We start from the raw sequence: 26215 nt of genomic DNA on the forward strand, positions 1-26215 counted from the left end.
TCCAGCAAGAGAAGTAGGTATTGCCAACGTGCCGGTAGAGTAAGAGATGAGTGGAGAAAGTAAACGATCTCCATATTGAGCAAATCTTGCTTCTGCTTCCTTCTCACTGTTTAACCTACTACTTTTATTCTCAGTTCACCTAATTCTCGCCACAAACTAATTTGGTTCATAACCATATGAATATATCGGGCAAGATGAAAACCACTAGTGATGTATTATAACAGAAAGATGTGGCTGCGTGAATGAAGGCTAGATTGGTCGCGAAACTGCACAGTATTGGAAATTTGGCGAGTTTCGTACCATATCTTTAAAAAAGCTGGCGTTGGGCTGTATCTTGGAAAAAACGAAGCCCAGCTAGATGCGGAGAAAATACAAGCCAGGTTAAAGGAAGTTTTTACGGAAAGAACGTTTGTAACCTGCAGCAGCCTAGGGAGAGCAAAATAGACTGACGAATATGTGGATGTGTTCGCCAACGGGGTCAGAAAATTGGTAAGACTGGCTGGATACACTGTCTACTAGCTAGAGAGGAGAGGAGAGCTGCCGTTTGTGACTGGTTTCTCTGATTATATTTCAGCTACAGCAGTTTCCGGACATCTAATCCATTGCTATGGAGGATTTAATGACCAGAGCCAGAGTACTAACGACAAACTGAGCAGAAAACGTTACGTCAGTGGCTATAGTGGGGCAGAGTGCAGTGAGAGAGCAAGCTGAGAGCAGCGTGGAGTTGGAAGAGGAAAGCGAGTGCAACCTTTTAAAGAGCAATGTTTCAGATGTCATGAGCCGCTCATGATCAAAGATTGCAAGGAGCCCAAACTGAAATTGGTATGTTACTAGTATGACCAAATTCGTCATAAAGCGACCTACTGTAATCAGTGGGATGAGGTTACTGCGTCAGCAGTTGCCCCGTTAACCATGTAGAGGTTCTCCTTCATTCGTTTCAAGAGGTGGAAGTTCTTATGGAGAAATATCCTGGTCGATACAGGCTGCACAACCACTCCGGTGAATTCCAGACTGGCAGATAGCTGAAGTGAGATGAGCAGTTGATGGAAGAGTAGTTCGTTGTAAGAGTTACCAGCATTAAGGAGTTGGCGGTAAGCGGAACGCGATGGGTTGATGTTGCGATGGAGATGAATGTAATTGGCGGTCTGGGAGGCGTCCTGCTCGGTGGGGAAAGGACAGAGTTTAGACGGCATGATGTATCATAAATGTGCAGCAGAAGAGTCAGGACAGAGGAATTGGCAAAGTGCGCCGAGGAGAGGTAGATGTTCCTTGAAAGATTAAGAACAAGGAGTTTTATGCAGTTTTCCACGGCAAGTGATGGACAGTTGAATGAATCTGGAAAGGTGAGCCTCCAGTGCTGAAGAATAAAATGAGCTGTTATGAGAGCTCTTTAAAAGAGTTGTGTGAGAGCTGAATTTGAGAGGGAGACGGTGAGAAGTATTGAGGGAAATATTCTAATGCTTTGGAGTGCAGAAGGGAAGAGTGGGGTCCTGCCACTGATCACAGTTGTTCAATCAACGAAGAATGAAATCTAGCCAGTGCTGGATTTTCGGGAGCTGAATGATCATGTGGCATGTCATACTGATGGAGAGTTCATGTATGTGGGAAGACCTTCAGAGAGTGAAGATACATGATGAAGTATTCCATGATAGTAGATTTGAAGTCAGCCTATCTACAGCTTCACGTGACCAAAAAGTGAAAATACCAACGGATGAAGTACAGGGTAAGACTTATTATTTGACTCATAAGGGATTTGGACTGAACTCTGATCATGGCAACAGTCCTCCAAGCGATATTGGGAAGGTAGACTGAGCGAAAGGGGCCGTTAACTCCTATATTGATAACATATTAGTGCACGATACAGTGATGACGGTAGCAGAAGTCGTAGATCATCTAAAGAAATTTGGACTAGCTCCGAAACGACTGGAATCTATGATAAAACAAGTAGTGTTAGGATAGCGGCTGGCGAAAGGCAGGTCAGATGAGATAGTTTCAGAGAGGAAATAAGATTACAGAATTGAAGGATGACCTAAATCGTCGAGAGCGGTTTTTTGATGTGCGGGAAACTTATGAGTCACTACCCTATCGTTAGATGACACCAAAATGCATGTAGCTATATGGAAAGAAGAGCAGATAATGGTAGCTGAGGAAAGAACGTTGGAGAGACGAAAGTTGCAATGATGGTTTCTCTTTGAGATGGTGACAAAAGAGGATCCAGTAACAGGAAACTTGTATGTGCCTATGTCAAAGAGGGATGATGTACTGTGCAATGCTAGTAGCATAGCAATAGAAGTTGTCCTTGAAATAAGTAAATTTAAGACAGAGAATACAGCCTGGCTTAGAACGAAAAGAAGATTACTACCTAATCAATGTATTCTATTTGGATGCTGTGTTGACAGGAATAAATTTGACATTCAAATAGGGGTTGCGCAATGTCCAAATCCGAATTGATTCGGCAGCTGTACATGAGAGGGTGAGATAAGTCATTACATGTGAAAAGAGAATCCCAGCAAAGAGAGCTGCAGAAGTGATTGTAAAGTAACTTATGATCCTAGGACACTTGACCCAAGATTTTGACCAGTCGCTGCGAGTAGTCCTTGTACCTTGGAGTATCAGAGGTTTCGAACGGGGGCAGAACATTAATTTCGGCCGGGATTTTGACACCAGTGTAGTTAGGGAAAGTGTGCATAAGCTAGTTAGAAACTATGGCAGATGTCAATCATTCGAGCGAGAAGCAATTAGAAGTGGTTGCCGATGGATGTGACGCACTGTCAGCAAGGGTTGTAGTTCACTATGATTGACCGCAGGTATGGACGAGTAGCTATATAAGAAGAGAACAGAGGCTGCAACTGAAAGTACTAGAGTTTTGAACGGTGTGTGTGTGTGTGTGTGTGTGTGTGTGTGTCGTTGTGTTTGTCCCGCACCGCCGCTTGTCAACCGGTGTTGGTTTGTTTACGCCTCTGTAACTTAGTGGTTTGGCAAAAAAACCGATAGAATAAGTACCAGACTTTAAAAAAGTAAGTACTGGGGGTCGATTTGTTCGACTAAACCCTTGAAAGCAGTGCCCCAGTATAGCTGCAGTCCAGTGACTAAAGTAGAAGGGATAGATAGATAGACAGACAGACAGACAGACAGACAGACAGATAGATAGATAGATAGATAGATAGATAGATAGATAGATAGATAGATAGATGATAGATAGATAGATAGATAGATAGATAGATAGATAGATATTAGTTAATAACAGTTTGATTTGGCTTCATGCACCTTAACGATTCGTGGCTCCGTAGAATGAACGTAGCTTTTCAAGCTTAGATATATGGATGAATTATTCACTCAAGTCGGCACTGGACAGTCTCTGATCATTTACATCGTTTATGCGTTTATTCCACAATTGAAACAATAGTGAAAGTAGCTGAAAGAATGTCTGCCTACAAAAGAACTACGCCACTGTCTGTGCGTGACTGTAGCAGCTGACGGATGTAGAAATCTCTAGTTTGGAAGAAGAAAAGAAACCACAAAAGCTTATTTGTTGCTGGGTGCGAGCTGACAGAAATTCGCTACTGAATGTTTTAACTGAGACATTTATTGTATTGTTCTAAACAGTGTCCACTTCCACAGTATCAGCAATTCAACGGATATCTTAAATCGGTAATCCTTATAACGGATTTTCATTTTAATCTTCACCAGTTGTAATATTCCTTCTGTTTGTCCCTGTTTATTTTGCGCTAGTCCCGCTTGGGAGGGCGTTACAACATGACTCGATTGACACTGTTTAATGTTATCAATAATTCTAAATATAGAGGTGTAACGTATTCAAAATGATATTGCATTACATTAATATTCGTGTCTTAAATCTATCCAAGCAGTTTTATAATTTCTGTTCGGTTATTTACGATATTACATTAGATGGATGAGGAGAGATCAACTATATTAACATGTGTTTTTAGTACCGGCTCCGTGATTGTTTTGTAATTTTAATTGCGCTTATTGAAAAATGGTCCCAGCAAAGAAATATGCTATATATACTTATCCGATAGAAGACGTTAAAAAATTATATGTCTACACCTACCCAGCGTGGAGAAATTAGCTAATCTATAAACTGCTGCACACGGGTGGAGTAGTAAACTACTCTACAGCCTTGTTAATTTTTTTCATGTCACCATCGCTGATATGAAAACTAAATTAGATATATCCAGTTGTGTGTGTTCGCTTGATTTGGTTTCGATTCTCGCTATTCAACTACAAAATAGACATCAATATTTATTTTTATAGTCAACAGTATCGCGATCCCCTCATCCCTTCGTTTACATTCCTTCTAAACAGGTCGCCTGTTAATTTACTTGCATTTGCAAAAATAACCTTTACTGCAGAGCAATTGCTTTTGTGTGCTAGATAATACACATTTAACGTATCCATACGTGTACATGTGTATGTGTATGCACGTGGGTGGGTGTATCTGCTATTTCCTGTATATGAGCTGCAACCCAAACGCGAACAGTTTAACATAATAATAAATTCACGTTTGTCGCAGTAACTTTATTCTGACATCGTAAATAAGTTTGCATTATAACAATTACTACTAGTTCCGAATAGCTAGCTTGTTGGATACAGACAGACAGATAGATAGAAATGTTCTCTAAGGTGTATACCTATGCACACACATCTCTCTCTCTCTCTCTCTCTCTCTATATATATATATATATATATATATATATATATATATATATATATATAGTCAGTTGCTAACTCTGTCGTGTTTAGACAACTTTTTCTGCTTCGTCACGCGTGATTGCTATTCAAAAGTTGTCAAAATGTCAGATACATTAAGGGTGTAACAGGTGCTTTGTGTTATTAGATCCAGCGAGGATATATCTTCAAAGTTGTTCGACCTGCTTTAAAAAGCAACCAAATCACACTATACCGTTTTAAATTAAGATACATTGACCAATGAATGTAGCCTTTGATTTACAAAAGATGAGATGGTCACAACTGGACTGCCTTAGATTTTAGGTCTGCTCAATCATGGCCAGCTTACGGCTAAACAGCAGCAATTTTGCAAATATGGTTTCAATATTACCCACCACTGAGGTAGTGGAGTGGTAGAATCAGTAGAGCATTGGAAAAAATGCATTGCTGTGTTTGTCCTGGCTCTTTATGTTCTGAGTTCAAATCCCACCAAGATCAACTTTGACTTTCATATCTCCAGGGTACACAAAGTTCTAGTTGAGTATTGAAGTCAATTTAACTGACCAGCCCCTCCCCTCAAAATAGCAGCCCTTGTACCTAAACTAGAAACATTACACACCACTATGATAATGAATTGGCTGAATCATTAGAATTAGACAAAAGTACCTTGTATTTGTTCTAGGTTTTTACATTCTGAGTTTAAATCCCACAGGGGTCAACTTTGCCTTTCATTCCTCCTCTACCGAGGTCAACTTTGCCTTTCATCCTGCCTGATAAAATAAAATGCCAGTCAAGTACTGGGGTCGATGTAATCAACTATTCCCCTCCCATCAAAACTTGCCAGCCTTGTGCCTAACTTAGAATCCATTCATTATTGTTAACAGTCAACAAACATTTAGTTGTACAACCAACAGTATGCATACATAACATACATGTTCACACATTCACGCACACACACACACAATCACTCATGCACATAAATATACATACATACACAAACACATGTGCACATGTATATAAATATACATACATATATGCACATACTCAGTCACATATATATGTATGCACGTGTCCACACAAAGGGTTACAATACATCCACTCATGCTCCTGTTCAAATCTTGCTGCACTCAACTTTGCCACTCATCCTTTTATAAAGCACCAGTTAATGCCCACAGGGAGATAAACATAGAGGGGACAAACAAAGGGATTGAGTCGGTTACACTGACCCCAGTGCATGACTGGTACTTATTTAATCTCACAAAGACTTTAAAGGAAGGAGGCAACCTCTCTGGTGCTAAAGAACAAACAGGTGTAGAGTCAATGTGGAGTAGAAAAGGCATTTTTGTGTTACTAGAGACAAGGTAACTTCTCTAGTGCTGGTGCCATAATAAAATGCATCCAGCACACTCTGTAAAGTGGATGATGATAGAGAGGGCATCCTGCTTTAGACACCATAGTGGAAATAAAGAATACATGTGAAACAGTCTCTATCCTCTTTATGCAGGCAGTAGTTCTGAATAAGAACTGACTCAGACCAACCCTAGAATGGAAAAGCCAATGTAAAGAACAAATAAAAATACAACATGAAGATGATACAAATGAGTCAAATGTCTTCCTAGTGAAGTTCCATCCACTGTACACTCACAGCAATTATGTCACTTCATAAGACAGTTCCTGTATATTGTTGACAAGTTAAATATATCATCAACACTGACAGGCATGGCTGTGTGGTAAAAAAAATTCTTCAAGGTGATGATCCAGCATGGCCACAGTCTAAGACTGAAACAAGTAAAATATAAAAGATAAAATAATGTAGGCAGAACCAAAATTAAATTCCCTTAGTCACAAAATACTTCTCTATCTGTACCATGGTAACAGTGTCGTTTGCCTCTGCAAACTCCCTCCCTCTACCTACACAGTGGAAACAATCTCATGTTCCCTGTACCCTTAAACTGACAGCTTCCATGGTAGCTTAACCCTCTCCTTGCATATTGAACTGACCAACTTGTTTGGAAAAGTAGACTTCTTAAGCTGAAATGAAGGCAACTTGTGTGGGAGAGAGGTCTCCTTAAAGAAAACCACTGCACTAAGGAGACACATTTAACCAAAAAGTGCCCCTGGGATAGCTAGTGGTCGCTGTACTCAATCCTGCTTAGCACAAAGAAAACATGAGCTGCACAAGTCCAGAGCCAACTCCTTGCCTTCATTCCCAACAGACCTGCCAGACCTGCAGCAGAACCTTCCTAGCATGCATCAACCAGATTGTCTACAGCCTGATTCTCCCATTATTATTCCCAGCAACCCTAAACTACTTGTTTAGACAAACCCATCATTACATAATAGAGAAGCATGTCTAAGGGAGCAGTGATTCTGCATAAAAAGGTTGCTATATGATAGCAGAAACTCTTTTGCATTATTTACATTTGATGGATATTTGTTTGTTGTTAATACATTTTGGCTGATATACTCTCCAGCTTTCATCAGGTGTTTTGGAGAAATTTCAAACCTGGATTCCTAAGGTGTTTTTCGATGTTATTATTGTTATTATTATTATTCAGGTCACTGCCTGGAATTGAACTCAGAATCTTGGGGTTAGTAGTCCACACTCTTAACCACTATGCCATATGCCTGTGAGCAATTATGGAATGAATTTTAGGGCTTATAAATCTAGTATCTTCCTATCTTTTCTTAATGCCAGTTCCCATATGCTACTCATATCTGCACTCGGTCTGCTTAGGCAGTTATTATGCTTCTTTTAGTTTTCATATTTTCCAGTGGTGTTCCCTGTCTATTATTTTAACTTCATCCCACAAGGAGAGGTAGTCTCCATTTTCCCATACATGATCAGCTATACCTGATTTATCAATATCTCCTCGTGTCACAGCTTTGCGATGTTCCTCTACCCTTATTTTTAGGGGCTGGCATGTTTCGCCTTTGTATAACCTACCACAGCTGCATGGGAAGGAGTACATACAGTCTTTGGTCATATTCTCTTCTATTGGTGGTTTTACTCAAAGGAGATATTTGCGAAGTGTTGTATTACTCATGAATACTGTCCTGATATCACATGAGCCACATATCTTTATAAGGTTGAGGAACATTGCAAAGCATTGACACAAGGAGATATTGATAAATCGGGTATAGCTGATTATGTATGGAAAAATGGAGACCACCTCTCCCTGTGGGATGAATTTAATATAATAGATAGAGAACACCACTGGAAAATACAAAAACTAAAAGAAGCAGCACATATGCTAGGACATAATAACCCAGACTGAGTGCAGATATGAGTAGCATATGGGAACCGGTATTAAGGAAGGATAGAAAAATATTAAATTTAAAAGCCCTAAAATTCACTCAATAATTGCCCACGGGCATATGGCATAGTGCAGGCTACTAACCCCACGATTCTGAGTTTGATTCCAGGCAGTGACCTGAATAATAATATAATAATAATAACACTGAAAATACCTTAAGAATGAGAACCCCAGTTCGAAATTTTCCCAAGCCACCTGATGAAGGCTGGAGAGTATATCAGCTGAAATGTTGTATTAACAACAAACAAGATGAGGACAAATATCCATCAAATGTAAATAATGTACATAATTCCTCATCTCTCAAATATAGAACTGTAGAAACTCTTTTGTCCTTTCTAGTACTGGTGGCATGACAAAATGTACCCAGTCCATTCTATAATGTGATTAGTAGGACATCCAGGTGTAAAATCCATGCTAAAAGTGAGGATGAAGCAGGTAAGCCAAATGTCAATTCTAAGAGAGAAGACTGCTGATATGGTTATATGATGTGTATGGATGAGGACAGCTGCATAAAGGAGTGCCAATCTCTAACTGTGGAGGGAACCTGTGGAAGAGGCGGACCAAGGAAGATGTAAGACAAAAAGGTGAGAAATGATTGTCAGATGCTGAGCCTCATAGATGAGATGACAAGGGACTGAGACAACTGGCTATTGAGAAGACACATCAACCTAAGTGAAATCAAGGCCATGTCCCCACCCCTTCACACACAATTTGTCCCCCATCAAAACTACCCTCACAACTTCCTAACACCCCTCTCCCTACCCATTGTTGCATGTTCCTCCTTTCTCTCTCATGTGTCTACCCACAAATACTATGCTCTCATATCTACCGTAACCCCATACTCCCAGTCACTCCAATTTCACTCACCATCACTTGCTACAGTCATCTTTAAACATCTCCCTCACACTCTTATAGTATCTCTGTACCACTTATATTTACTCCCACTGAACCTTGTGGGTATGTCCTGATACTCCACTACCATCTATTTCTCACTTGCTCTGTCTCTCTATTTTTCACTCTTCTATCTCTTCTATAGTAAGACACCTGTTTTTGTCGTTCTAATATCCTTAAACCTTCAGCTGACACTCCAGCTCAAAGCCACCTCTCTCAGAACCACTCCCTCTCCCAGCCAAGGAGTCTTTGTCTTGCAAGTTACTTGGCAACCCTGCTGGTGCTGGTACCACATAAAAAACATCCACTACACTCTGTAAAGTGGTTGGCGTTAGGAAGGGCATCCAGCCACAGAAACCATGCAAAAGCAGACAATGGAGCCTGGTGCAGTTCTGTGACTTGCCAGCTAATTTCAAACTGTCCACCCCATGTCAGCATGAAAATTGGATATTAATTGATGATGATGAGAAATTAGATGATTAAGGCAGCAAGTTGGCAGAATTATTAACATGTAGGAGTGGCTGTGTGGTAAGTAGCTTGCTTACCAACCACATGGTTCTGGATTCAGTCCCACTGCGTGGCACCTTGGGCAAGTGTCTTCTACTATAGCCTCAGGCTGACCAAAGCCTTGTGAGTGGATTTGGTAGACGGAAACTGAAAGAAGCCCATCGTATATATGTATGTGCGTGTGTTTGTGTGTCTGTTTGTCCCCCAACATCGCTTGACAACCGATGGTGGCATGTTTACATCCCCGTAACTTAGCAGTTCAGCAAAAGAGACCAATAGAATAAGTACTAGGCTTACAGAGAATAAGTCCTGGGGTCGATTTGCTCAACTAAAGGCGGTGCTCCAGCATGACCAGTCAAATGACTGAAACAAGTAAAAGAGTATGTCAGACAAAATGCTTCACGGCAAGTCTTCTGACTCTTTATATTCTGAATTCAAATTTGCCTTTCATCCTTTTGAAGTTGATAAAATAAAGTACATGTCACATAGTAAAGACATTGGTATCAACTAATCCCTCTCACCCCAAAATTTCTGGCCTTGTGCCAAAATCTATATTATTAAGGCAGCGTGCTGGCAGAATCATTAGTATGCCATACAAAATGCTTAGTGATATTTCGTCTGATGCAACGTTCTGACTTCAAATTCCATCAAGGTCACCTTTGTCTTTCATCCTTTCGGAGTCAATGAAATAAGTACCAGTGGAATACTGGGGTGATGTGATCGACTGTCTCCCTCCCTGCATTATTATTATTATTATTATTATTATTATTATTAAGGTGGCAAGCTGGTAGAATTGTTAGCATGCTGAATGAAATGTTTAGCACTATTTCACTCGTTGCTACATTCTGAGTTCAAATTCCGCCAAGGTCAACTTTGCCTTTCATCCTTGCAGGGTCGATAAATTGAGTACCAGTGAAATGCTAGGTTGATGTAATCGACTAGTCCCCTCCCACAAAAATTTCAAGGCCTTGTGTCTTCAGTAAAAAGGATTATTATTATTATTTATCGTTTCCTTTCATTATAACTTTATTTCAACTGCCTTTGTACTGGGCATCCTCCAGAGGCCAAGAGTAGCAAGGGAACTTTTGTTTTGTTATGCATGCTAAAATTATCACCACATTTATTCCATTTTAGTTGGAGATTGATTTCCATAGTATATGGGCTGTACTCATCAAGGTCCTCTTTTGTAGTTCACAGAGATTGGAGTTACCAGAGAATTGCTTAATATACTTCTAAGCTCCCTTCTTTATCATTCCCAATGCACCAATTACCACTGGTATTATCATAGTACTAAGCTTCCACATTTTTGTGATTTCAAGTTGCAGATCTTTATAGTGAGAAAGTTTTTCATATTCCTTTCTTGAGACATTTTTATTATTAAGGTGGCAAGCTAGCACAATTGTTAGCATGCTGGACAAAATGCTTAGCAGTATTTCACCCATCACTACATTCCAAGTTCAAATTCCGCCAAGGTTGACTTTACGTTTCATCTTCTCGGGGTCGATAAAATAAGTACCAGTTGAGTACTAGGGTTGATGTAATTGACTTACTCCTCCCCTAAAGTTGTTGGCCTTGTACTAAAATTTGAAACCATTATTATTATTTTTATCAAGGTGTTGTGTTGGCAGAATTGTTAGTGTTGGACAAAATGCATAACAGCTTTTCTTTACTCATTGGATTCTGAGTTCAAATCCTGCCAAGGTTGATCTTGCCTTTCATCCTCTCAGAGTCAATAAAATAAGTGCCAGTTGAGTACTAGAGTCGATATTATTGACTTAGTCCTCCACCTCTAAAATTGCTAAAAATATAAAACCATTATTAAGATGACATATTGATAAAATAATTAGACATTGCATGTCTTCATTGTATCACCTTCATTTTAGGGATAGGAAGGAATTGGTGAAGATAATGATTGTTTCTTTTGATGATGTGTCTAGTGGTGATGTTTGATGTTTGTTGTTGTTGTTGAAGACAGTGAATGGGCAGTGGTGTCTTTCTTATTGTTGAGGAGGTAGTGGTGCTGAAAATGGAAATGCTTCTAGTGGTGATATTCTGGCTCTTATTGTTGCTCCTGCTGTTGTTGTTGTCTTCTTCTTCCAATCTCACACAATTAGCCACAAAGAATAATCTCTAATTCGAGTCTACTCTAAGCTACTAAGAATGCATGTGGCAACTTGAATATCCACCCACCACATGCGATAGACTGGCAGTTGCACGGGCGTGAAAGCTACATTGTTATCCTCATTCAGTAAACAGTGGCTTTTAACAGGTGGAGAGCTGAACCATCCTGGGGTACAGAGGATTCGCAATATAGACTGGGGTCTGAAAGTTTTACCACACCATAGTGGGTTACACCATGGTTCCTCTGCTTTGTTCAGAAGTAGGAAGAAAAAGTGAGAGAAAGTTGTGGTGAAAGAGTACAGCGGGGTTCATCACCCCACTGCCGGAGCCTCATCGAGCTTAGGTGTTTTTGCTCAATAAACATTCGCAATGCCCGGTCTGGGAATTGAAACTGCAATCTTACAACCGCGAGTCCGCTTCCCTAACCACTGAGCCATTGTGCTTCCACTTGCTGTTGTTGTTGAAGCAGTAGTGGTGGTATTGCTGTTGCTGCTAGTTTGGAAGATAGTATTGGTGGTGGTTGTAGGGAGAAGTGGTGAATGGCGGAGTTTTTGTGATGGTGTGGTAGTGACTGTTGTGGTGATAGTGGAGGTGGCAGTGATAGCTGTGATGGTGAGGTTGCAAGTGTGATGGTTGCAACCTTGGTATTGGTGGTATTGGTGGTGGTGGTGACAGTAGTTGTTATGATGTAAAGTAGTGTGGTATGATGTGCGTTGTTATGGCTGAGGAAATAGTAATCCAATGTGACTGCAGTCATCAACCACAGATTCTAATTAATTACCTGTCAGTTTGATAAGCAGGACAGGAGCCATGTCTTTAGTTTCAACTGAAATATCATCATCATCATCATCATCATCATGCAACAAACAGGTAAAGAATGTATCTTCTGCATGCAATGGTGACTGTTCCATGATGTTGTTGTTAACCTTGACAACATGGCTATGGAATTTGGAGGTTGTGGTGGTGGTGGTAGTGGTGTGAGGAGGAGGAAGAGGATAGAACATGCAGAGAGGTAACTTTGACATTTCTCTAAACAGCTGGGTTTTTGATTGCATATTTACTTTTGTACTGAGGTGATAGCAACACTGACATAACTTAGTCTGTGTATGCATATACATATATATGCATTTTTATATGTATTTGTGAATGTATGAAAGTGTATATTTGTATATATATACATGCATGTATATACATATATATTTATGTATCTATATCCGTCTCTCTAGCTATTTATACACACACACACACACACACACACATATATATGTATCATCATCAACGATGATGATGATATATATAAAAATATATATACACACACACATATATATATGTATCATCAACGATGATGATCATATATATATTATATGTGGTGTATATATATAAAATGATGAAGGCAGCTATACGCAATATAAAACTAAAAAGAAAAAATTCAGTTGTCACCAATTGTGACTGATCATGTAGGGTAGCACCTACATTGCTAGAAATAAAAGTTAAAAACCTTTAGAGCTGCAAGGAAGCACACATCTATGCATTGACAGGGGAGATAACCACCCCACGGTGAGCTAATCACCATACTAATCAATATGTATATCTTTCTGAGGAGTTTTGATATTGATTTCCTAATATTAATAATAATATATTATCAAAATATATATATATATGTATATGTATAGCTAGATAGACAGACAGATATTGTGGAATACACAAATTTTTAAATCAGTTCAAATATGAATGGGACCTGCAAAAAAAGTAATTTTTACTGTGATTTCCCATGGAGAAAATTCTTGCTTTAGACAAAAGAGTGTTAAAACATCAACAGCCAGCTCAGAGCATCCTCTAGTACACCAATAAATGCATTTCTAACTGTTTGGCTATCATCCTTGTTGGGTACCACAAAAGAAAGACACTCCTGAAATGGCTTTGTAAACTATAGCTTTCTTATAGAAAATCAGTAAAATCTATTTACAAACTGCATATCTACTAACTGTCACCTGGCTCGAATGAATTACATAATGTGCACACAAAGTAGTGTTGTGGAATAAACAAACTTTTAAATTGGTTCAAATATGTAAAAAGTTCCAATTTCACAGTGATTTGCCATGGAGAACATATTTGTTACATGTGTGTGTGCATATATATATATTTATGTATGTAGATAGGTAGGTAGGTGTGTGTGTATGTCTATATACATAAAGATATATATCTATGTATGTGTATATATATATATATATAACACCTGGTCACTTTCGAGTGCTACTGGTAACATGTAACCTGTTGCATGGTTGGGTCGGCGGCGGCTAAACTGGCAACCCCACCAAGCTTGCTTGGTGAGGAGGGTGTTTATTGGATACCTTGGGGATGAAAAACAAAACCCGTCAAAGGGTAGAGGAACTCTTGAGAGTCAACAGCCATCCAATAAATGTCTTAAGGCTGTATCATGCGCGGGGACATAGAAATAATTGGACTGAATACCCGATTGCGCGGTTAAACCATTGGGAGTGAAGGAGTCCTAGCCTTTGTTAGGGCATCCTTCTAGGAGAAGGTAACTCAGGTAACTGGGATAACTCCGACATAAAACCTGCAGCCCAGTGGTTATTGATGATATTGACTTACTCTTCTTTTCGGATTATGGCTGCTGTTGCTTAGTGAGTGGGATTGACTCAGTGCACAGCCTTTCCTCACTTTTAAAAAAATCTTCTTGCACAATAACAACATTGATTAAGTTTCGTGCAATGGCCATACTCAATAATGAGGGGGCAGCCACCATATATATATATATTATATATATATATATGTGTGTGTGGCATATATAGTAAAGAGATTGATTGAATAAGTACCAAGCTTTAAAAAAAATAAGTGCTAGGATTGATTCATTTGACTAAAAATTCTTCAAGGCAGTGCTCTATCATGGCCACAGTCTGATGACAGAAACAAGTAAAAGATAAAAGATAGATATATATATGCCTGGGTATGGGAAAATATTACCTTGCTTGGTATGTATATGCATAAGTATCTACACTCTATATACATGTGTCTGTATATATATATATATATATATATATATATGCAATGGGTCAAAGTGTTGCCAGCTGACAACTTTATGTGCAATGGGTTTTTGTGTTTTGGATTTCTGCATTTAGATGAGATGGTAGAATATGAGCAATTGGCTGTTCCTGGGAATGAAAGTTGCTCGTGAGTCATCAGTGGTTGCTTATGTCAGTCCATGTGGTGTTGTGAAAGTCCTTAATCCAGCTCAGCATGATACTCATAACCTTAGTGTATAATTCATTGTTAATGAGGAGTTCAAAAACTAGGTGTTCTGAGTGACAACACAAAATTATCCCCCTTCATCACACTTCTCAGCCTTGTGTCCCAAATATATTTTCACTCAATGGCACAATGATAAGTTGAAAGTCAGTATATAAGCTAATTCTTTGCCAAACTGACTATGTGCTCAAACGACTATCTGCTCCAAACTTGCTTACTGCTACTACTTCCACCACTGCTGCAACCAAATTCTCTACCTGCTACCACCACCCCTTATAACCCACTCTACCTCTCTCCCACACTTCAAATTTGCTAAACTATAACTATCCAGTTTTGATATTCTCCAGAAATAAACCAATAAATATTATACTCTTTTGGAAACCTAACATCTCACTTAGATTTAAAATCGTAAATTTGCAGAATCTCATTTACCTTCCATCTGACAAAGGTACCAACAAAGATATTGTTTATACAAAGTGTTTAACTTCCTCTATACATATATCATTAGCTGAAATCTATAAATATATTCTGTAGTACATTAGAACATTGAAATAAAATGCTGTAAATCTGTCTGTAATTTAGATTTTCTGTGGCCATATTCCCTTCCTACCACCTATCCTCTCTTATTTCCAAGCAAAGTAGTATTTTCCCATGCCCAGACATATTTTTCACAGAAGATTGGAAACAAATGACACTGCTTGTATAATGGTGAATTTCATTTACAGCTATTATAGCATAATGAGATGACAAGGAGACACACAGACACAAGCCCATGCACACATACACATGCAATAGGTTTCTTTCACTTTCTGAATATCAAATTCATTCTCAGAAGGCTTTAGTCAACCCATGACTATACAAGAAGACACTTGCTCAAGATACCACACTGTGAGATTGAACCCGAGACCATGTGGTTAGGAAGCAAACTCTTTAACCACACAGCCTTACCTGCACTTACACATATTGCAAACAGTATGAAGTGAAAATTAATCATGATATATATATTAAAGTAAAATACGCGGTATGTATGTATGCATGTGTATGTGTGTATATTTAAATATATATATTAATATTATTCCTGTGCAGGTGGCACATAAAAAGCACCATTTGAGCGTGGCCATTGCCAGTACTGCCTGACTGGCCCTCGTGCCGGTGGCACGTAAAAGCACCCACTACACTCTCGGAGTGGTTGGCATTAGGAAGGGCATCCAGCTGTAGAAACTCTACCAGATCAAATTGGAGTCTGGTGCAGCCATCTGGTATGCCAGACTTCAGTCAAATCATCCAACCCATGCTAGCATGGAAAGCGGACGTTAAACGATGATGATGATGATGATTATATGTAAAGTTATAAATGACGAAAGAAATAGTTTGGTGAAATTTATTTAACCTTAGGAAAATTCATATATCACAACAACTTATTTCATAACTTAAATCATGTAATGAAAATTTATTTTATTATATTTAATAATAATAAATAACTTACATGTCTGTATTAATGCAAATAACCCTTTAAAACCATGCAGAAATTAAGCTACATCCTCAATGTGTGTGTATATATACATATATATACATATGTATGTATGTATACATGTATGTATAATCATATGTATATGTTTATATGTATACAATACATACATATATTCATATATATGTGTGTGTGTGTACATACAATACAAACACACACACACACACACATATATATATATGCCCATGCATACCACAGGAAATGTAAACGTAGGAAGACAAAGATAAACTACTAAAATCCAATTTATTTTCCCAAGTAGCCGTGGGTGTATGTAGATTGGTACGGAGGTGGGAGACATTGGTTTAGTCTTATTTTAGAATGTCTGCTCTACATAAACCATTCTCCTGATGGTGTTATTGTCTACAAGGATTTCATCCTATACTGCTGTCCATCATCACCACCGCCATCACCCACACAATTCTTCTCCTGCCTTTGTGTTTGTGTTTGTGTCAGATGCCTCCACACCATTATATATATATTGTGTGTGTGTGTGTATATATATGTATCCTCTTTTTGTGGTTGTTGGTCTTGTGGTGGTGGTGGCAGTGGCGGCATTGTTGTAAGTCGTGATAGTTCTTCATGTATCATTTGGTCAACAAATTTTATTTGTTTATTCTCTGCTATTATTACTACTACTACTACTACAAACTCTACAGAAGACGTAGTGGGGCAGTGCCCTTGACTTTCACATACCCTTCCAGGTTGTTGACATGCATTATGCAGTCATGGTAAAGAAGAAGTGCTGACATAGAGGGACTTAAACTCAATACTGCTAGATCTGAAATCATTTACTAATCCTGTAGTGCTACTGTTTAGAACAATGGCAATGAATTTTGTTTTGGTTAAGGGAAGGAGCCAATGTGATCTAAGATGTTATTTGTATCTAGCACCAACTGAATCCCAGATATTTGAACATGTGGACTTCACCTTTGTCTTGAAAAAGCATGTGGCCAGTGTATGTGCAGTTTCTGGTCCTGAAGGAGAAGTCCAGTCTATTAAACATTGTAAATTAAGTACTCAAGAAGACCTATCTTCCACAGCAGACGTCTTAAGGCCACATCCCCTGGTGAAGAGGATTGGCCTGCAAGAGTCTTGTGCCAGTGCCACATGAAAACAACTCATGCCAGTGCTACATAAAAAGTGCTTGTGTTAATGTTAAATAAAAGCACTCTTGCCAGTGACACATTAAAAGTGCCAAGAACACACTGTGAAGTAGTTGTCATTAGGAAGGGTATCCAGCCATAGAAACCAAGCCAAATCAGACTGAAACCTGGTGCAGCTTCCCAGCTTCCTAGCTCTGGTCAAACCATTCAATCTATACCAGCATGGAAAATAGACGTTAAAGGATGATGATGATGATAGATGTCTAGCTTCCATGGAAGATCACTGGAACATTTGAGGTTGAGCATTTGTTGCAAGCTACGATGCTTGGCTGTGTAATTCACAAATAAGGTGGTGGGGTTGTCACTAAAATGTTGTTTCGTAGATGTAAATGTAACCTTGAATATGCTTTTTTTTAAGGATTTGTCAGGAGTGGGAAGAGTAGGGTAAGAGATAGAGAAAATGTTATTTTCAGAACAGGGTCCTGGCTGAAATACTTACAAGAGTGTGGACCCTATTGAAAAGCACTCAAGGTTGAGCTATAGTGACATTAACTGAGCAGTGTAATAACTCTACCACCCAAAAGAAGCTTCCTGCAGTTTCCTTTTACCAAATTTCACTTACAATATTTTGATAAACCCAAGAATGTGGTAGACAACACTTGCTCATGATGCCACAAATAGAGATTAATCCAGAAATCACATTGTCACAAAGCTAACTTCTTAACCTAAAAGCCATGCCCATACCTTGAATCTGTTGAATGAAGCTGAGCCATAGACAGCCCTACACTACCCTGCTTCCAATTCTATCAGAAGTACTCCAGAGTGTTGATGTCAGATGGCCTTGTGTGTAAAAATACTAATCTACCAGTTAATAGATACTGAGTTCAAATTCGCTGCAAACATTGGGTTGTGTATTTATGAAGAATACTAACTTATATATAGACAGTTCATCTGATTGTGGTGGATCAGGTTCTACCATATCATCTAAGAATGTAATTTATAAAATACTGACATCCTATCCAAGAGATTTACTTGTCTCTCATCTTCTCTGTTAAATTTTTAAACAGAACACTTTATTCTACATGTCATGGTTCACTAATGATAGATCAGATATTACTGGATTATTTGGACATTTTACCTGCTATACCCACTATCCAGTGGGGGATATATCATTCAACTTTTCTATTGTATTTCTGTACAGAGCATCCTACAAGAATGTTATCTGCGATAGATTAGTATATTATCCTAGAGGAGATTTGCCTCTCATCTTCAGTTACATTTTTTAACGTAACTAGTGTAGACAATATTTTACATTACCACAATTCACCGAACTATTGGTCATGTAAACATTGCTTCCAAATCATCTGTGCATATTACGGTATACCCATCTTTTTCACATTGTGAAACAGCAGTTTAACAATGATTCTTAAAACCACTTCTGATTTTAGGAAACATTTACAGAAACAAACTTCAATGTGGCCCTTAAATATCAATCAACTAGTTTGCTCCTCAGATATGATAAATTGGTGTTCTGTCTTTAACTGTGTTGAGACTCAAACAAGACTGTTTTCTATGTCTGAGTCACAGGTGAAAGCAGGTAACCTTACCTATAACTTACTTTATAAATGTACCTAAATACATATGTACTTCATCTTACTGTGAAATTATGCCCCATGAGGAGCCTTTCTACAGCTTCATATGAGGACTAACCTAAGCAGTTTGTCATTTAACAATGTTATTTAATGATGTTTAATTGTTATTTTTCCCCCGTTACCAGCTACCCCAAGATACTGAGCATAAATAGTGGAAGACATGACTATGACCGGGTGGGAGAGTCATAGACAGTTGATGGAGGTATACGTCACTGCTAACTATGTTCCATGGGGAATTTCAGTTCAAGTTGGTGATCATCATCATTATCGTGTTTGTGGAGGAAAGGATGATAATGTTGATTGTGATTGGTGAAGAAATTGCATGGTGATGATGGTGGTGGAAGTGGTATGATAGCAACGATAATGGTGATGATGATGATATAGAATATCAGTATTACTGCCACTGCACTCAGTGACTTACAAGGGTAAATATATTTAAAACTTGATATCCATATTAATATTATACTAAACACACGAACACACACACTTGTATGCATACATACATATAGTAACATACATAGAAGTATACTATACCTATACATAAACATACACTCCTGTTGCTTACATGGCAATTTTTGTCATAGATCCCATGTATAAGAAATTATTCTGATTGCTGTTATTAAGGCAGAGTCAGTGGAGCGCCAAATAAAGTATCTTGTGTTATTCAGTCACATCCAATTAAGACAGTTAATTTTGTTTTTTATCCTTCTGTGGTAGAAAGATTAAAAGGATTTATTGAAGATATGTTCCTTCCACCACAAGATCATATAGTCTTGTGCCAGGTTTAGTGATTATTGTCATAGCGGATTATGGGTAACTCCCAAAAATCCTACCAAGGAGTGTTATTGATGTAAGTCAGTTTATACAAGCATAGAAGAACCATTTGCCAAAGCTATCTCTTAGATGTGAGGATACTGACAAACCTGTCCTCCTTGCATGTTTACAATGTCCACAGATTACTGGCCAGTGGAAATATTTTGAAAAGCTTTTATTACATGTGGGATGGATCTAGCTGCCATCCATGTCCATTGTAATGACTTCATCACTGCCTTCCTTTGACAAGAAAGAGCAGATAGTTTGCTAGATGATGTTGAAAGCGAGGAGCTCAGGTTTTTCCACTCTGATCAAAATTTCAATCTTTTTTTTCAAGTACCACTTGAAGTAGAAGATGAGGGTGGAAAGAGAAATGCAACCTCCAGCAAATTTTAAGAAAGCTGAGTGAGAATGATGAATATGGTTTGCTGAGAAAATCAGTCCTTAAGTTTGGATCTGAGAAGGGCATATGCCAAGAATAGAGGCTATTTATTGTTTGGGGTTGCTTGAGCTTCTTTGTGTGGCTGTTCTCCACATTTTGGGACATTATATATGTAAAATATTCATAAATCTATATTTTCATGTGTGTATCTATATGTTTATTGTATCATCATCATTTAACATCCGTTTTCCATGCTAGCATAGGTTGGACGGTTCGACTGGGGTCTGGTAAGCCATGGAGGCTGCACCAGGCTCCAGTCTGGTTTGGCAGTGTTTCTACAGATGGATGCCCTTCCTAACACCAACCACTCTGTGGGTGTAGTGGGTATTTTTTATGTACCACCGGCACAGGGGCCAGTGGAAGCTGGCAAACGGCCCCGATCTGTTGGTACTTTTAAGTGTCACCGACACGGATGCCAGTCAGGTGGCACTGGCATCTGCCACATTCAGACGGTGCTTTTTACGTGTCACCAGCACAGGTGTCTTAACTACAATTTCCATTTGACTATATATATAGTTATATATTTATATGAATGTGCATGTTACATAGGTGGTCATATATATATCATCATCATTGTTTAACGTCCTCTTTCCATGCTAGCATGGGTTGGATGATCTGACTGAGGTCTGGCTAACCAGATGGCTGCACCAGACTCTAATCTGATCTGGCGGAGTTTCTACAGCTGGATGCCCTTCCTAACACCAACTACTCTGAGAGTGTAGTGGGTGCTTTTACGTGCCACCAGCATGAGGGCCAGTCAGGCGGTACTGGCAGCGGCCATGCTCAGATGATGCTTTTTATGTGCCACTTGCACATGAGCCAGTCCAGCGGCACTGGCAACGACCTCGCTCAAATGTTTTTTTCAATTGCCACCAGCACAAGTGCCAGTAAAGTGACGCAGGTAATGATCACGCTCATGTGGTACTCTTAGCACTCCACTAGCACGGATGCCAGTCATTGAATTTGATTTTGATTTCAATTTCAAGATCAAATTCTATGACTGGCATATATATATATATATATATATATATATATGAAAAAACAAGTCAAGATAGAAAAGGCTAAAATAATTTTATAAAGAACATTTCAGTACCGGTTTCGGTCATTTTGAGACCTTTTCAACTGTAACGATTAAATAATTAAATTTAGAAAATTAAAAGAAAAGTTTTTTTAAGGAATATTTGTATAGTGTTCAAATATAAGTGGCATTCTGCCTTTCTATATATATATATATATATATATATATATATATATAAATAGTATTGACCGCACATACTCGTGTATGTGCTTTACTTATTCACCTGTAGACTGCAGGTGAATATATAGTGTTTTAGTCTTAGAAGGGCAGCCAGACATAGAAAGTAAACCAAAGTATTATTATTTATTGATTGATGTTGCTGTTTCTTCCTTATAGGAGAAACAGTAATGGGAATCAGTAAATAACAATAATGATCTTTTTGGACCTTAGGTTGTTGATGTTACTAGACAGTTTGTTGGTGAATTTCTTCAGACCTTTTTTCACAAACCTTGGAGAACTGATACTTCAGCATTCATTGCCCACATCTGGTTTATCTCTAAGTCTTTGGACTCTGATAATTTTTCAGTGACTTTTGTGGATATAATTCTCTCTGATGGCAATACCTTGGTACTTCCATCTCTATCATTAGGCATTTCTTTTCCTTCTTATCCTTGATAATGATGTCCAAACAGTTTACTTTTATTTTCTTCTCTGTATGTATAGGTATATCCTACATGGGTGTTTTTATTTTCCATGACTGTTTCTGGTTAATGTCCTTACAATTTTTCAGTGGCCTTGATATTATATTCTTTGCAGGCCTTCCAATGGAGGTATGCTATTGCCTTGTTATGACATAGGATGTTATTTTTTTTCATCTTAGGAAGTTCTGAGCAGCCGCAAACAAGGTGGTGGTGGGGTGTCAATTGTTTCTTTGAATTTGTTACATATCTCACATATATTGATAATATTTTGATTATAATCTTCTTTGTCATTACTGAAAGCTGTGGTGTTTAGCAAAAACTGTATGGTGCCAATTGCAATGTTTCACAGTATTTAGCTACATCCTTTACACCAAACTAAAATATTGCCAGTAAAGAATAGATAGCATCAGATGATATTTTCATACTGGTTTCAAATTTTGGCACAAGACCAGCAATTTTGGGGGAGTGAGTAAGTTGATTTCATCAACCCTAGTGCTTAACTGGTACTTATTTTAGCAACCCCAAAAGGGATGAAAGGCAAAGTAGACCTCAGCAAAATTTGAAATCAGAATGTAAGGACAGACAAAATGCAGCCCATCATTTCAACTGATGTGCTAATGATTCTCCCAGCTCCCCACCTTAGATGATATTTTAATATTACACTCAATAGACTGGCTTCCTATCCAGGAACTGATTTATTTCTCATCAACTTATGTCAAAAAGCCAAAGTTAAGCACTGGCCCTTAAGGAAATATTCACAAAGCACCCAAAGTTCACCCCATCAGAATCAACTCTTTCTGGCCCCCATGAGAATGGCTTTAGGTACTGTCTGAATTACATGGAGTGAAGTGAGCAAAAGATTAACTTCCCCTGGATAAGATGCCAGTCTTGCACTTCACCACCATTACCTACCTTATCATGGTTGGTTTTAATATCCTGTGTCTGTGTATATACTATGCAAGCAAGTATTCATCATGGTTGTATATTTTATATCACAGTGAATGAACAATAGCATTCATGGTTCAATTTCTAACTGACCAATTATTGGTTCTTTCTGTTTATGATGATGACTATCAGAGAATGACTGAGTAACACAATTCCTGACAAATATTGGAATAACTTCATTCAAAGAGCACCAGTTTTTCTGTTTACTTCCCCAAAGTACATTGGCAAAATATACACACACATACACAAAAATGGGCTTCTGTGCAGTTTCCATCTATCATATTCCACTCACAAGATATTGGTCAAAGCCAAGACTATAGCAGAAGACACTTGCTCAAGAAACTGTAACATGGGATCAAACCTGAAACCATGTGTTTGCAAAGCGAATTCCTTAACCACCTAGTTTTTACCTCAACCACAGTATGCTGCATCATTCCGACCCACACACATCCTGGCTCTCTTAATACACCACATTGCAAATCTTCCTTTCTTTTCCTTCCCTTCCCTTCCTGAAACTAACCTCAAACATCTTCAGAATTGTAGGAGTTTACTTTTTAATGATTTAAACAAACAAAAATCAAATTCAAATTAAAAAAAAAAAAAAACAGAAAGGCCACATGTTAGTATTAAGGGTGCAGCTTGCAAATAAGGTGAGGTGGGTGTCAGGGTACATTTAAGCTGAAAAACAGAAAATAGGATTTTTATTTATTTTTTTTTTTTGTTTTCCGGAAGTTTGCTGTGAACAGATATGACTGTCACTGCAAGCATGAGCAACTTATGTCCTGTATATTTACACAATTTATCCAAAATCTGAGGTTATAGCCCTCATTTAAATATAATCTTATAAATATTTACAAGGTTTTACTTTCTGTTCAAGTATTATAATGTCATATAATTCCTTTCCTCCAATGTTCTCGTATGATATTCCTGCAGCCACAGACTAAAAATTTAATAAAGAATGTAATTAAGTTGGTGGGGGCTCTTTTTCTTTTCTTTTTTTTTTCCTTAAGTTGTTTGGGTTTTTTTTTAAAATTCATTTCCCATCTCTCAGCTTTTCATGTACTAGATGTACATTGATGATGATCTGTGTATTTCGTACAAACATGTGAGGTCATTGTTATGTTTGCTGTTATTTAACCCCTGTTCAAACTTCATCCGGCAATCTTGGTCAAAATGCATTCATTTGTGGCCATCCCATCTTTTATTCAGACACACACACACACACACATAGATACATACACGCCTATGTGCATGCGTGCGTGTATGAATGTATGTGAATGTTGACATTCCACACTTGTCAGTGCTTGAACAAAACAGTGATGATGTTGTCATTCCTTGTTGACATTTTGGCTGTTTACTCTACTTTCAAAGATCTCTAAAATAAAAATCCCTTCTGTGTTGGTGACAAGAAGAGTAACCAGCTGTAAAATCCTGTTTCAAATGATTCCCCATGAAACTCCATGCTAGCAAAATAAAATGGACATAAAACAAATGAAGAAATTTTATTTCTAAAGAAATAGAGTGGCCTCTTCTTAAGAGTGTCCTGTCTCCAAAAATGTCCTATTCCTCAATGTTCCTTATTCCTGAAAGTATCCTATTCTAAAGAGGTTCTATGTCTGAAATTATCTTCCTTTAAAGATGTTCTACTCTTGAAAATGTCTTCTACTAAAGATCTCCTGCTTCTAAAAGTGTTCTCTTTTAAAGGTGGAAAATAAGATTAGTAAAGTATAGAGTTTCTAAATAATATTTGCAGTAAAACCTCTTCAGAGAGTAACACCTCTTCAAAAAGTATGCTGAGTAGACAGAATTCTGAATGACCAGGTGTAAGTTTGTTACATCCTATTCATTTGTGGCCAAGACACTTAACCCTTTAGCATTTAAACTGATCATATCTAGCCAAAATATTCTGCTCTGTTTCATCTTCAAACTGGCCAGATCCAGCCTCTTACACTTTCCCTACAATATTATGCTGAAAATAAACAATCATGTCATTGAAATCTCAAAGCTATAAGGTAATGCAAGACTAATTCAAATTAATGTAAATAAATAAGCATTACTTTTGGCAGAATATGAAGGTGCATGGCTCAGTGGTTAGAGCATTGGGCTCACAATCATGAGGTAGTTAGTTCAATTCCCAAACTGGGCTGTACTGTATCAGCCTTTGCTTTTCCCTTCAATAACATCTTTGGTGTGGAGAGAGGAGGCTGGTATGCATGGGTGACTGCTGGTCTTCCATAAACAACCTTGCCCAGACTTGTGTCTCAGAGGGGAACATTCTAGGTGCAATCCCATGGTCATTCATGACCAAAGGGGGTCTTTACCTTTTTTTACATTTGACAGAAAAATCTGAATGCTAGAAGGTTAATTCTAAAAATGGCCCAGGTCAAATAGTTGTTAATAGGCTTCACAGAGTTGTTTCGTTCTGTTTTGCTTTGAGTTTGGTTTTTTTTCCATTTTGGTGACGGGGGGGGGGGGGGGGGGGGGGCTCAGGCAACATAAAGCCAACAGGTACTTACATTGCACATCCTTTCCTAAACAGTGTCTGTATTACCCATTAGTGCATATCAACCTAAAACTGCTCATTAATGAACAACCTGCAATTGCTTACATCAATCTCAATACTTACTGGTATTCATTTTATAAGCCCCAGAACTTTGTAAAGCAATGTTTGGACCTGACATGATCTGAACTCAGAACATAAGTGACCATATTTAAATACTTCAAGACAACTGATGCAATTAATGATTCTTGTGTTCCACTACTGCACCACATGTCAGAAACAACTCAGTACTGCTATCAGAAACTTTCAATGGTCAGTTAAACTCCTCTGTGTAGATGTGGAGTATCCCATTCACTGCTCATGTACTCTTCCCTAAACTGCAGACAGTGATCATCTGTCCTTTTTGATAACCATGGGTGTGGTATACAGCAAGTCATTGTGTTACCAGTTAAATCTGTCTGTTATCATCAATTTCCAAGTTTTAGCTTTAAATAAAATTGGTTTTCAACTTATATGAATATTTATCTGTGGGTGGGTGTGCATGTGTATGTATATATGCATGCAAGCATTGGCATCCATGCTAGTGGAGCACTGAGAGCACCATCCGAGCGTGATCATTGCCAGAGCAGCTAACTGGTTTCCGTGCTGGTGGCAAGTAAAAAGCACCATTCAAGCATGATCATTATCAGTGTTGCCTTACTGGCACTTGTGCCAGTGGCAC

The 26215-nt window shown here is 38.3% G+C and overlaps 1 protein-coding gene across 1 annotated transcript in view; it reads left to right on the forward strand.

Annotated features, from left to right (window-relative positions):
* The first annotated feature begins 3493 nt into the window (after positions 1-3493).
* LOC115218078 (protein LZIC) overlaps positions 3494-26215 on the forward strand; it is a 42362-nt gene continuing 19640 nt past the window's right edge. The window contains exon 1 of the mRNA XM_029787854.2: positions 3494-3651. The gene's annotated coding sequence lies outside the window, so the exon portion shown is untranslated. The remainder of the gene's footprint in view (positions 3652-26215) is intronic.

Source organism: Octopus sinensis, linkage group LG12 (genome assembly GCF_006345805.1).
Source record: "Octopus sinensis linkage group LG12, ASM634580v1, whole genome shotgun sequence".
Taxonomy (NCBI): domain Eukaryota; kingdom Metazoa; phylum Mollusca; class Cephalopoda; order Octopoda; family Octopodidae; genus Octopus; species Octopus sinensis.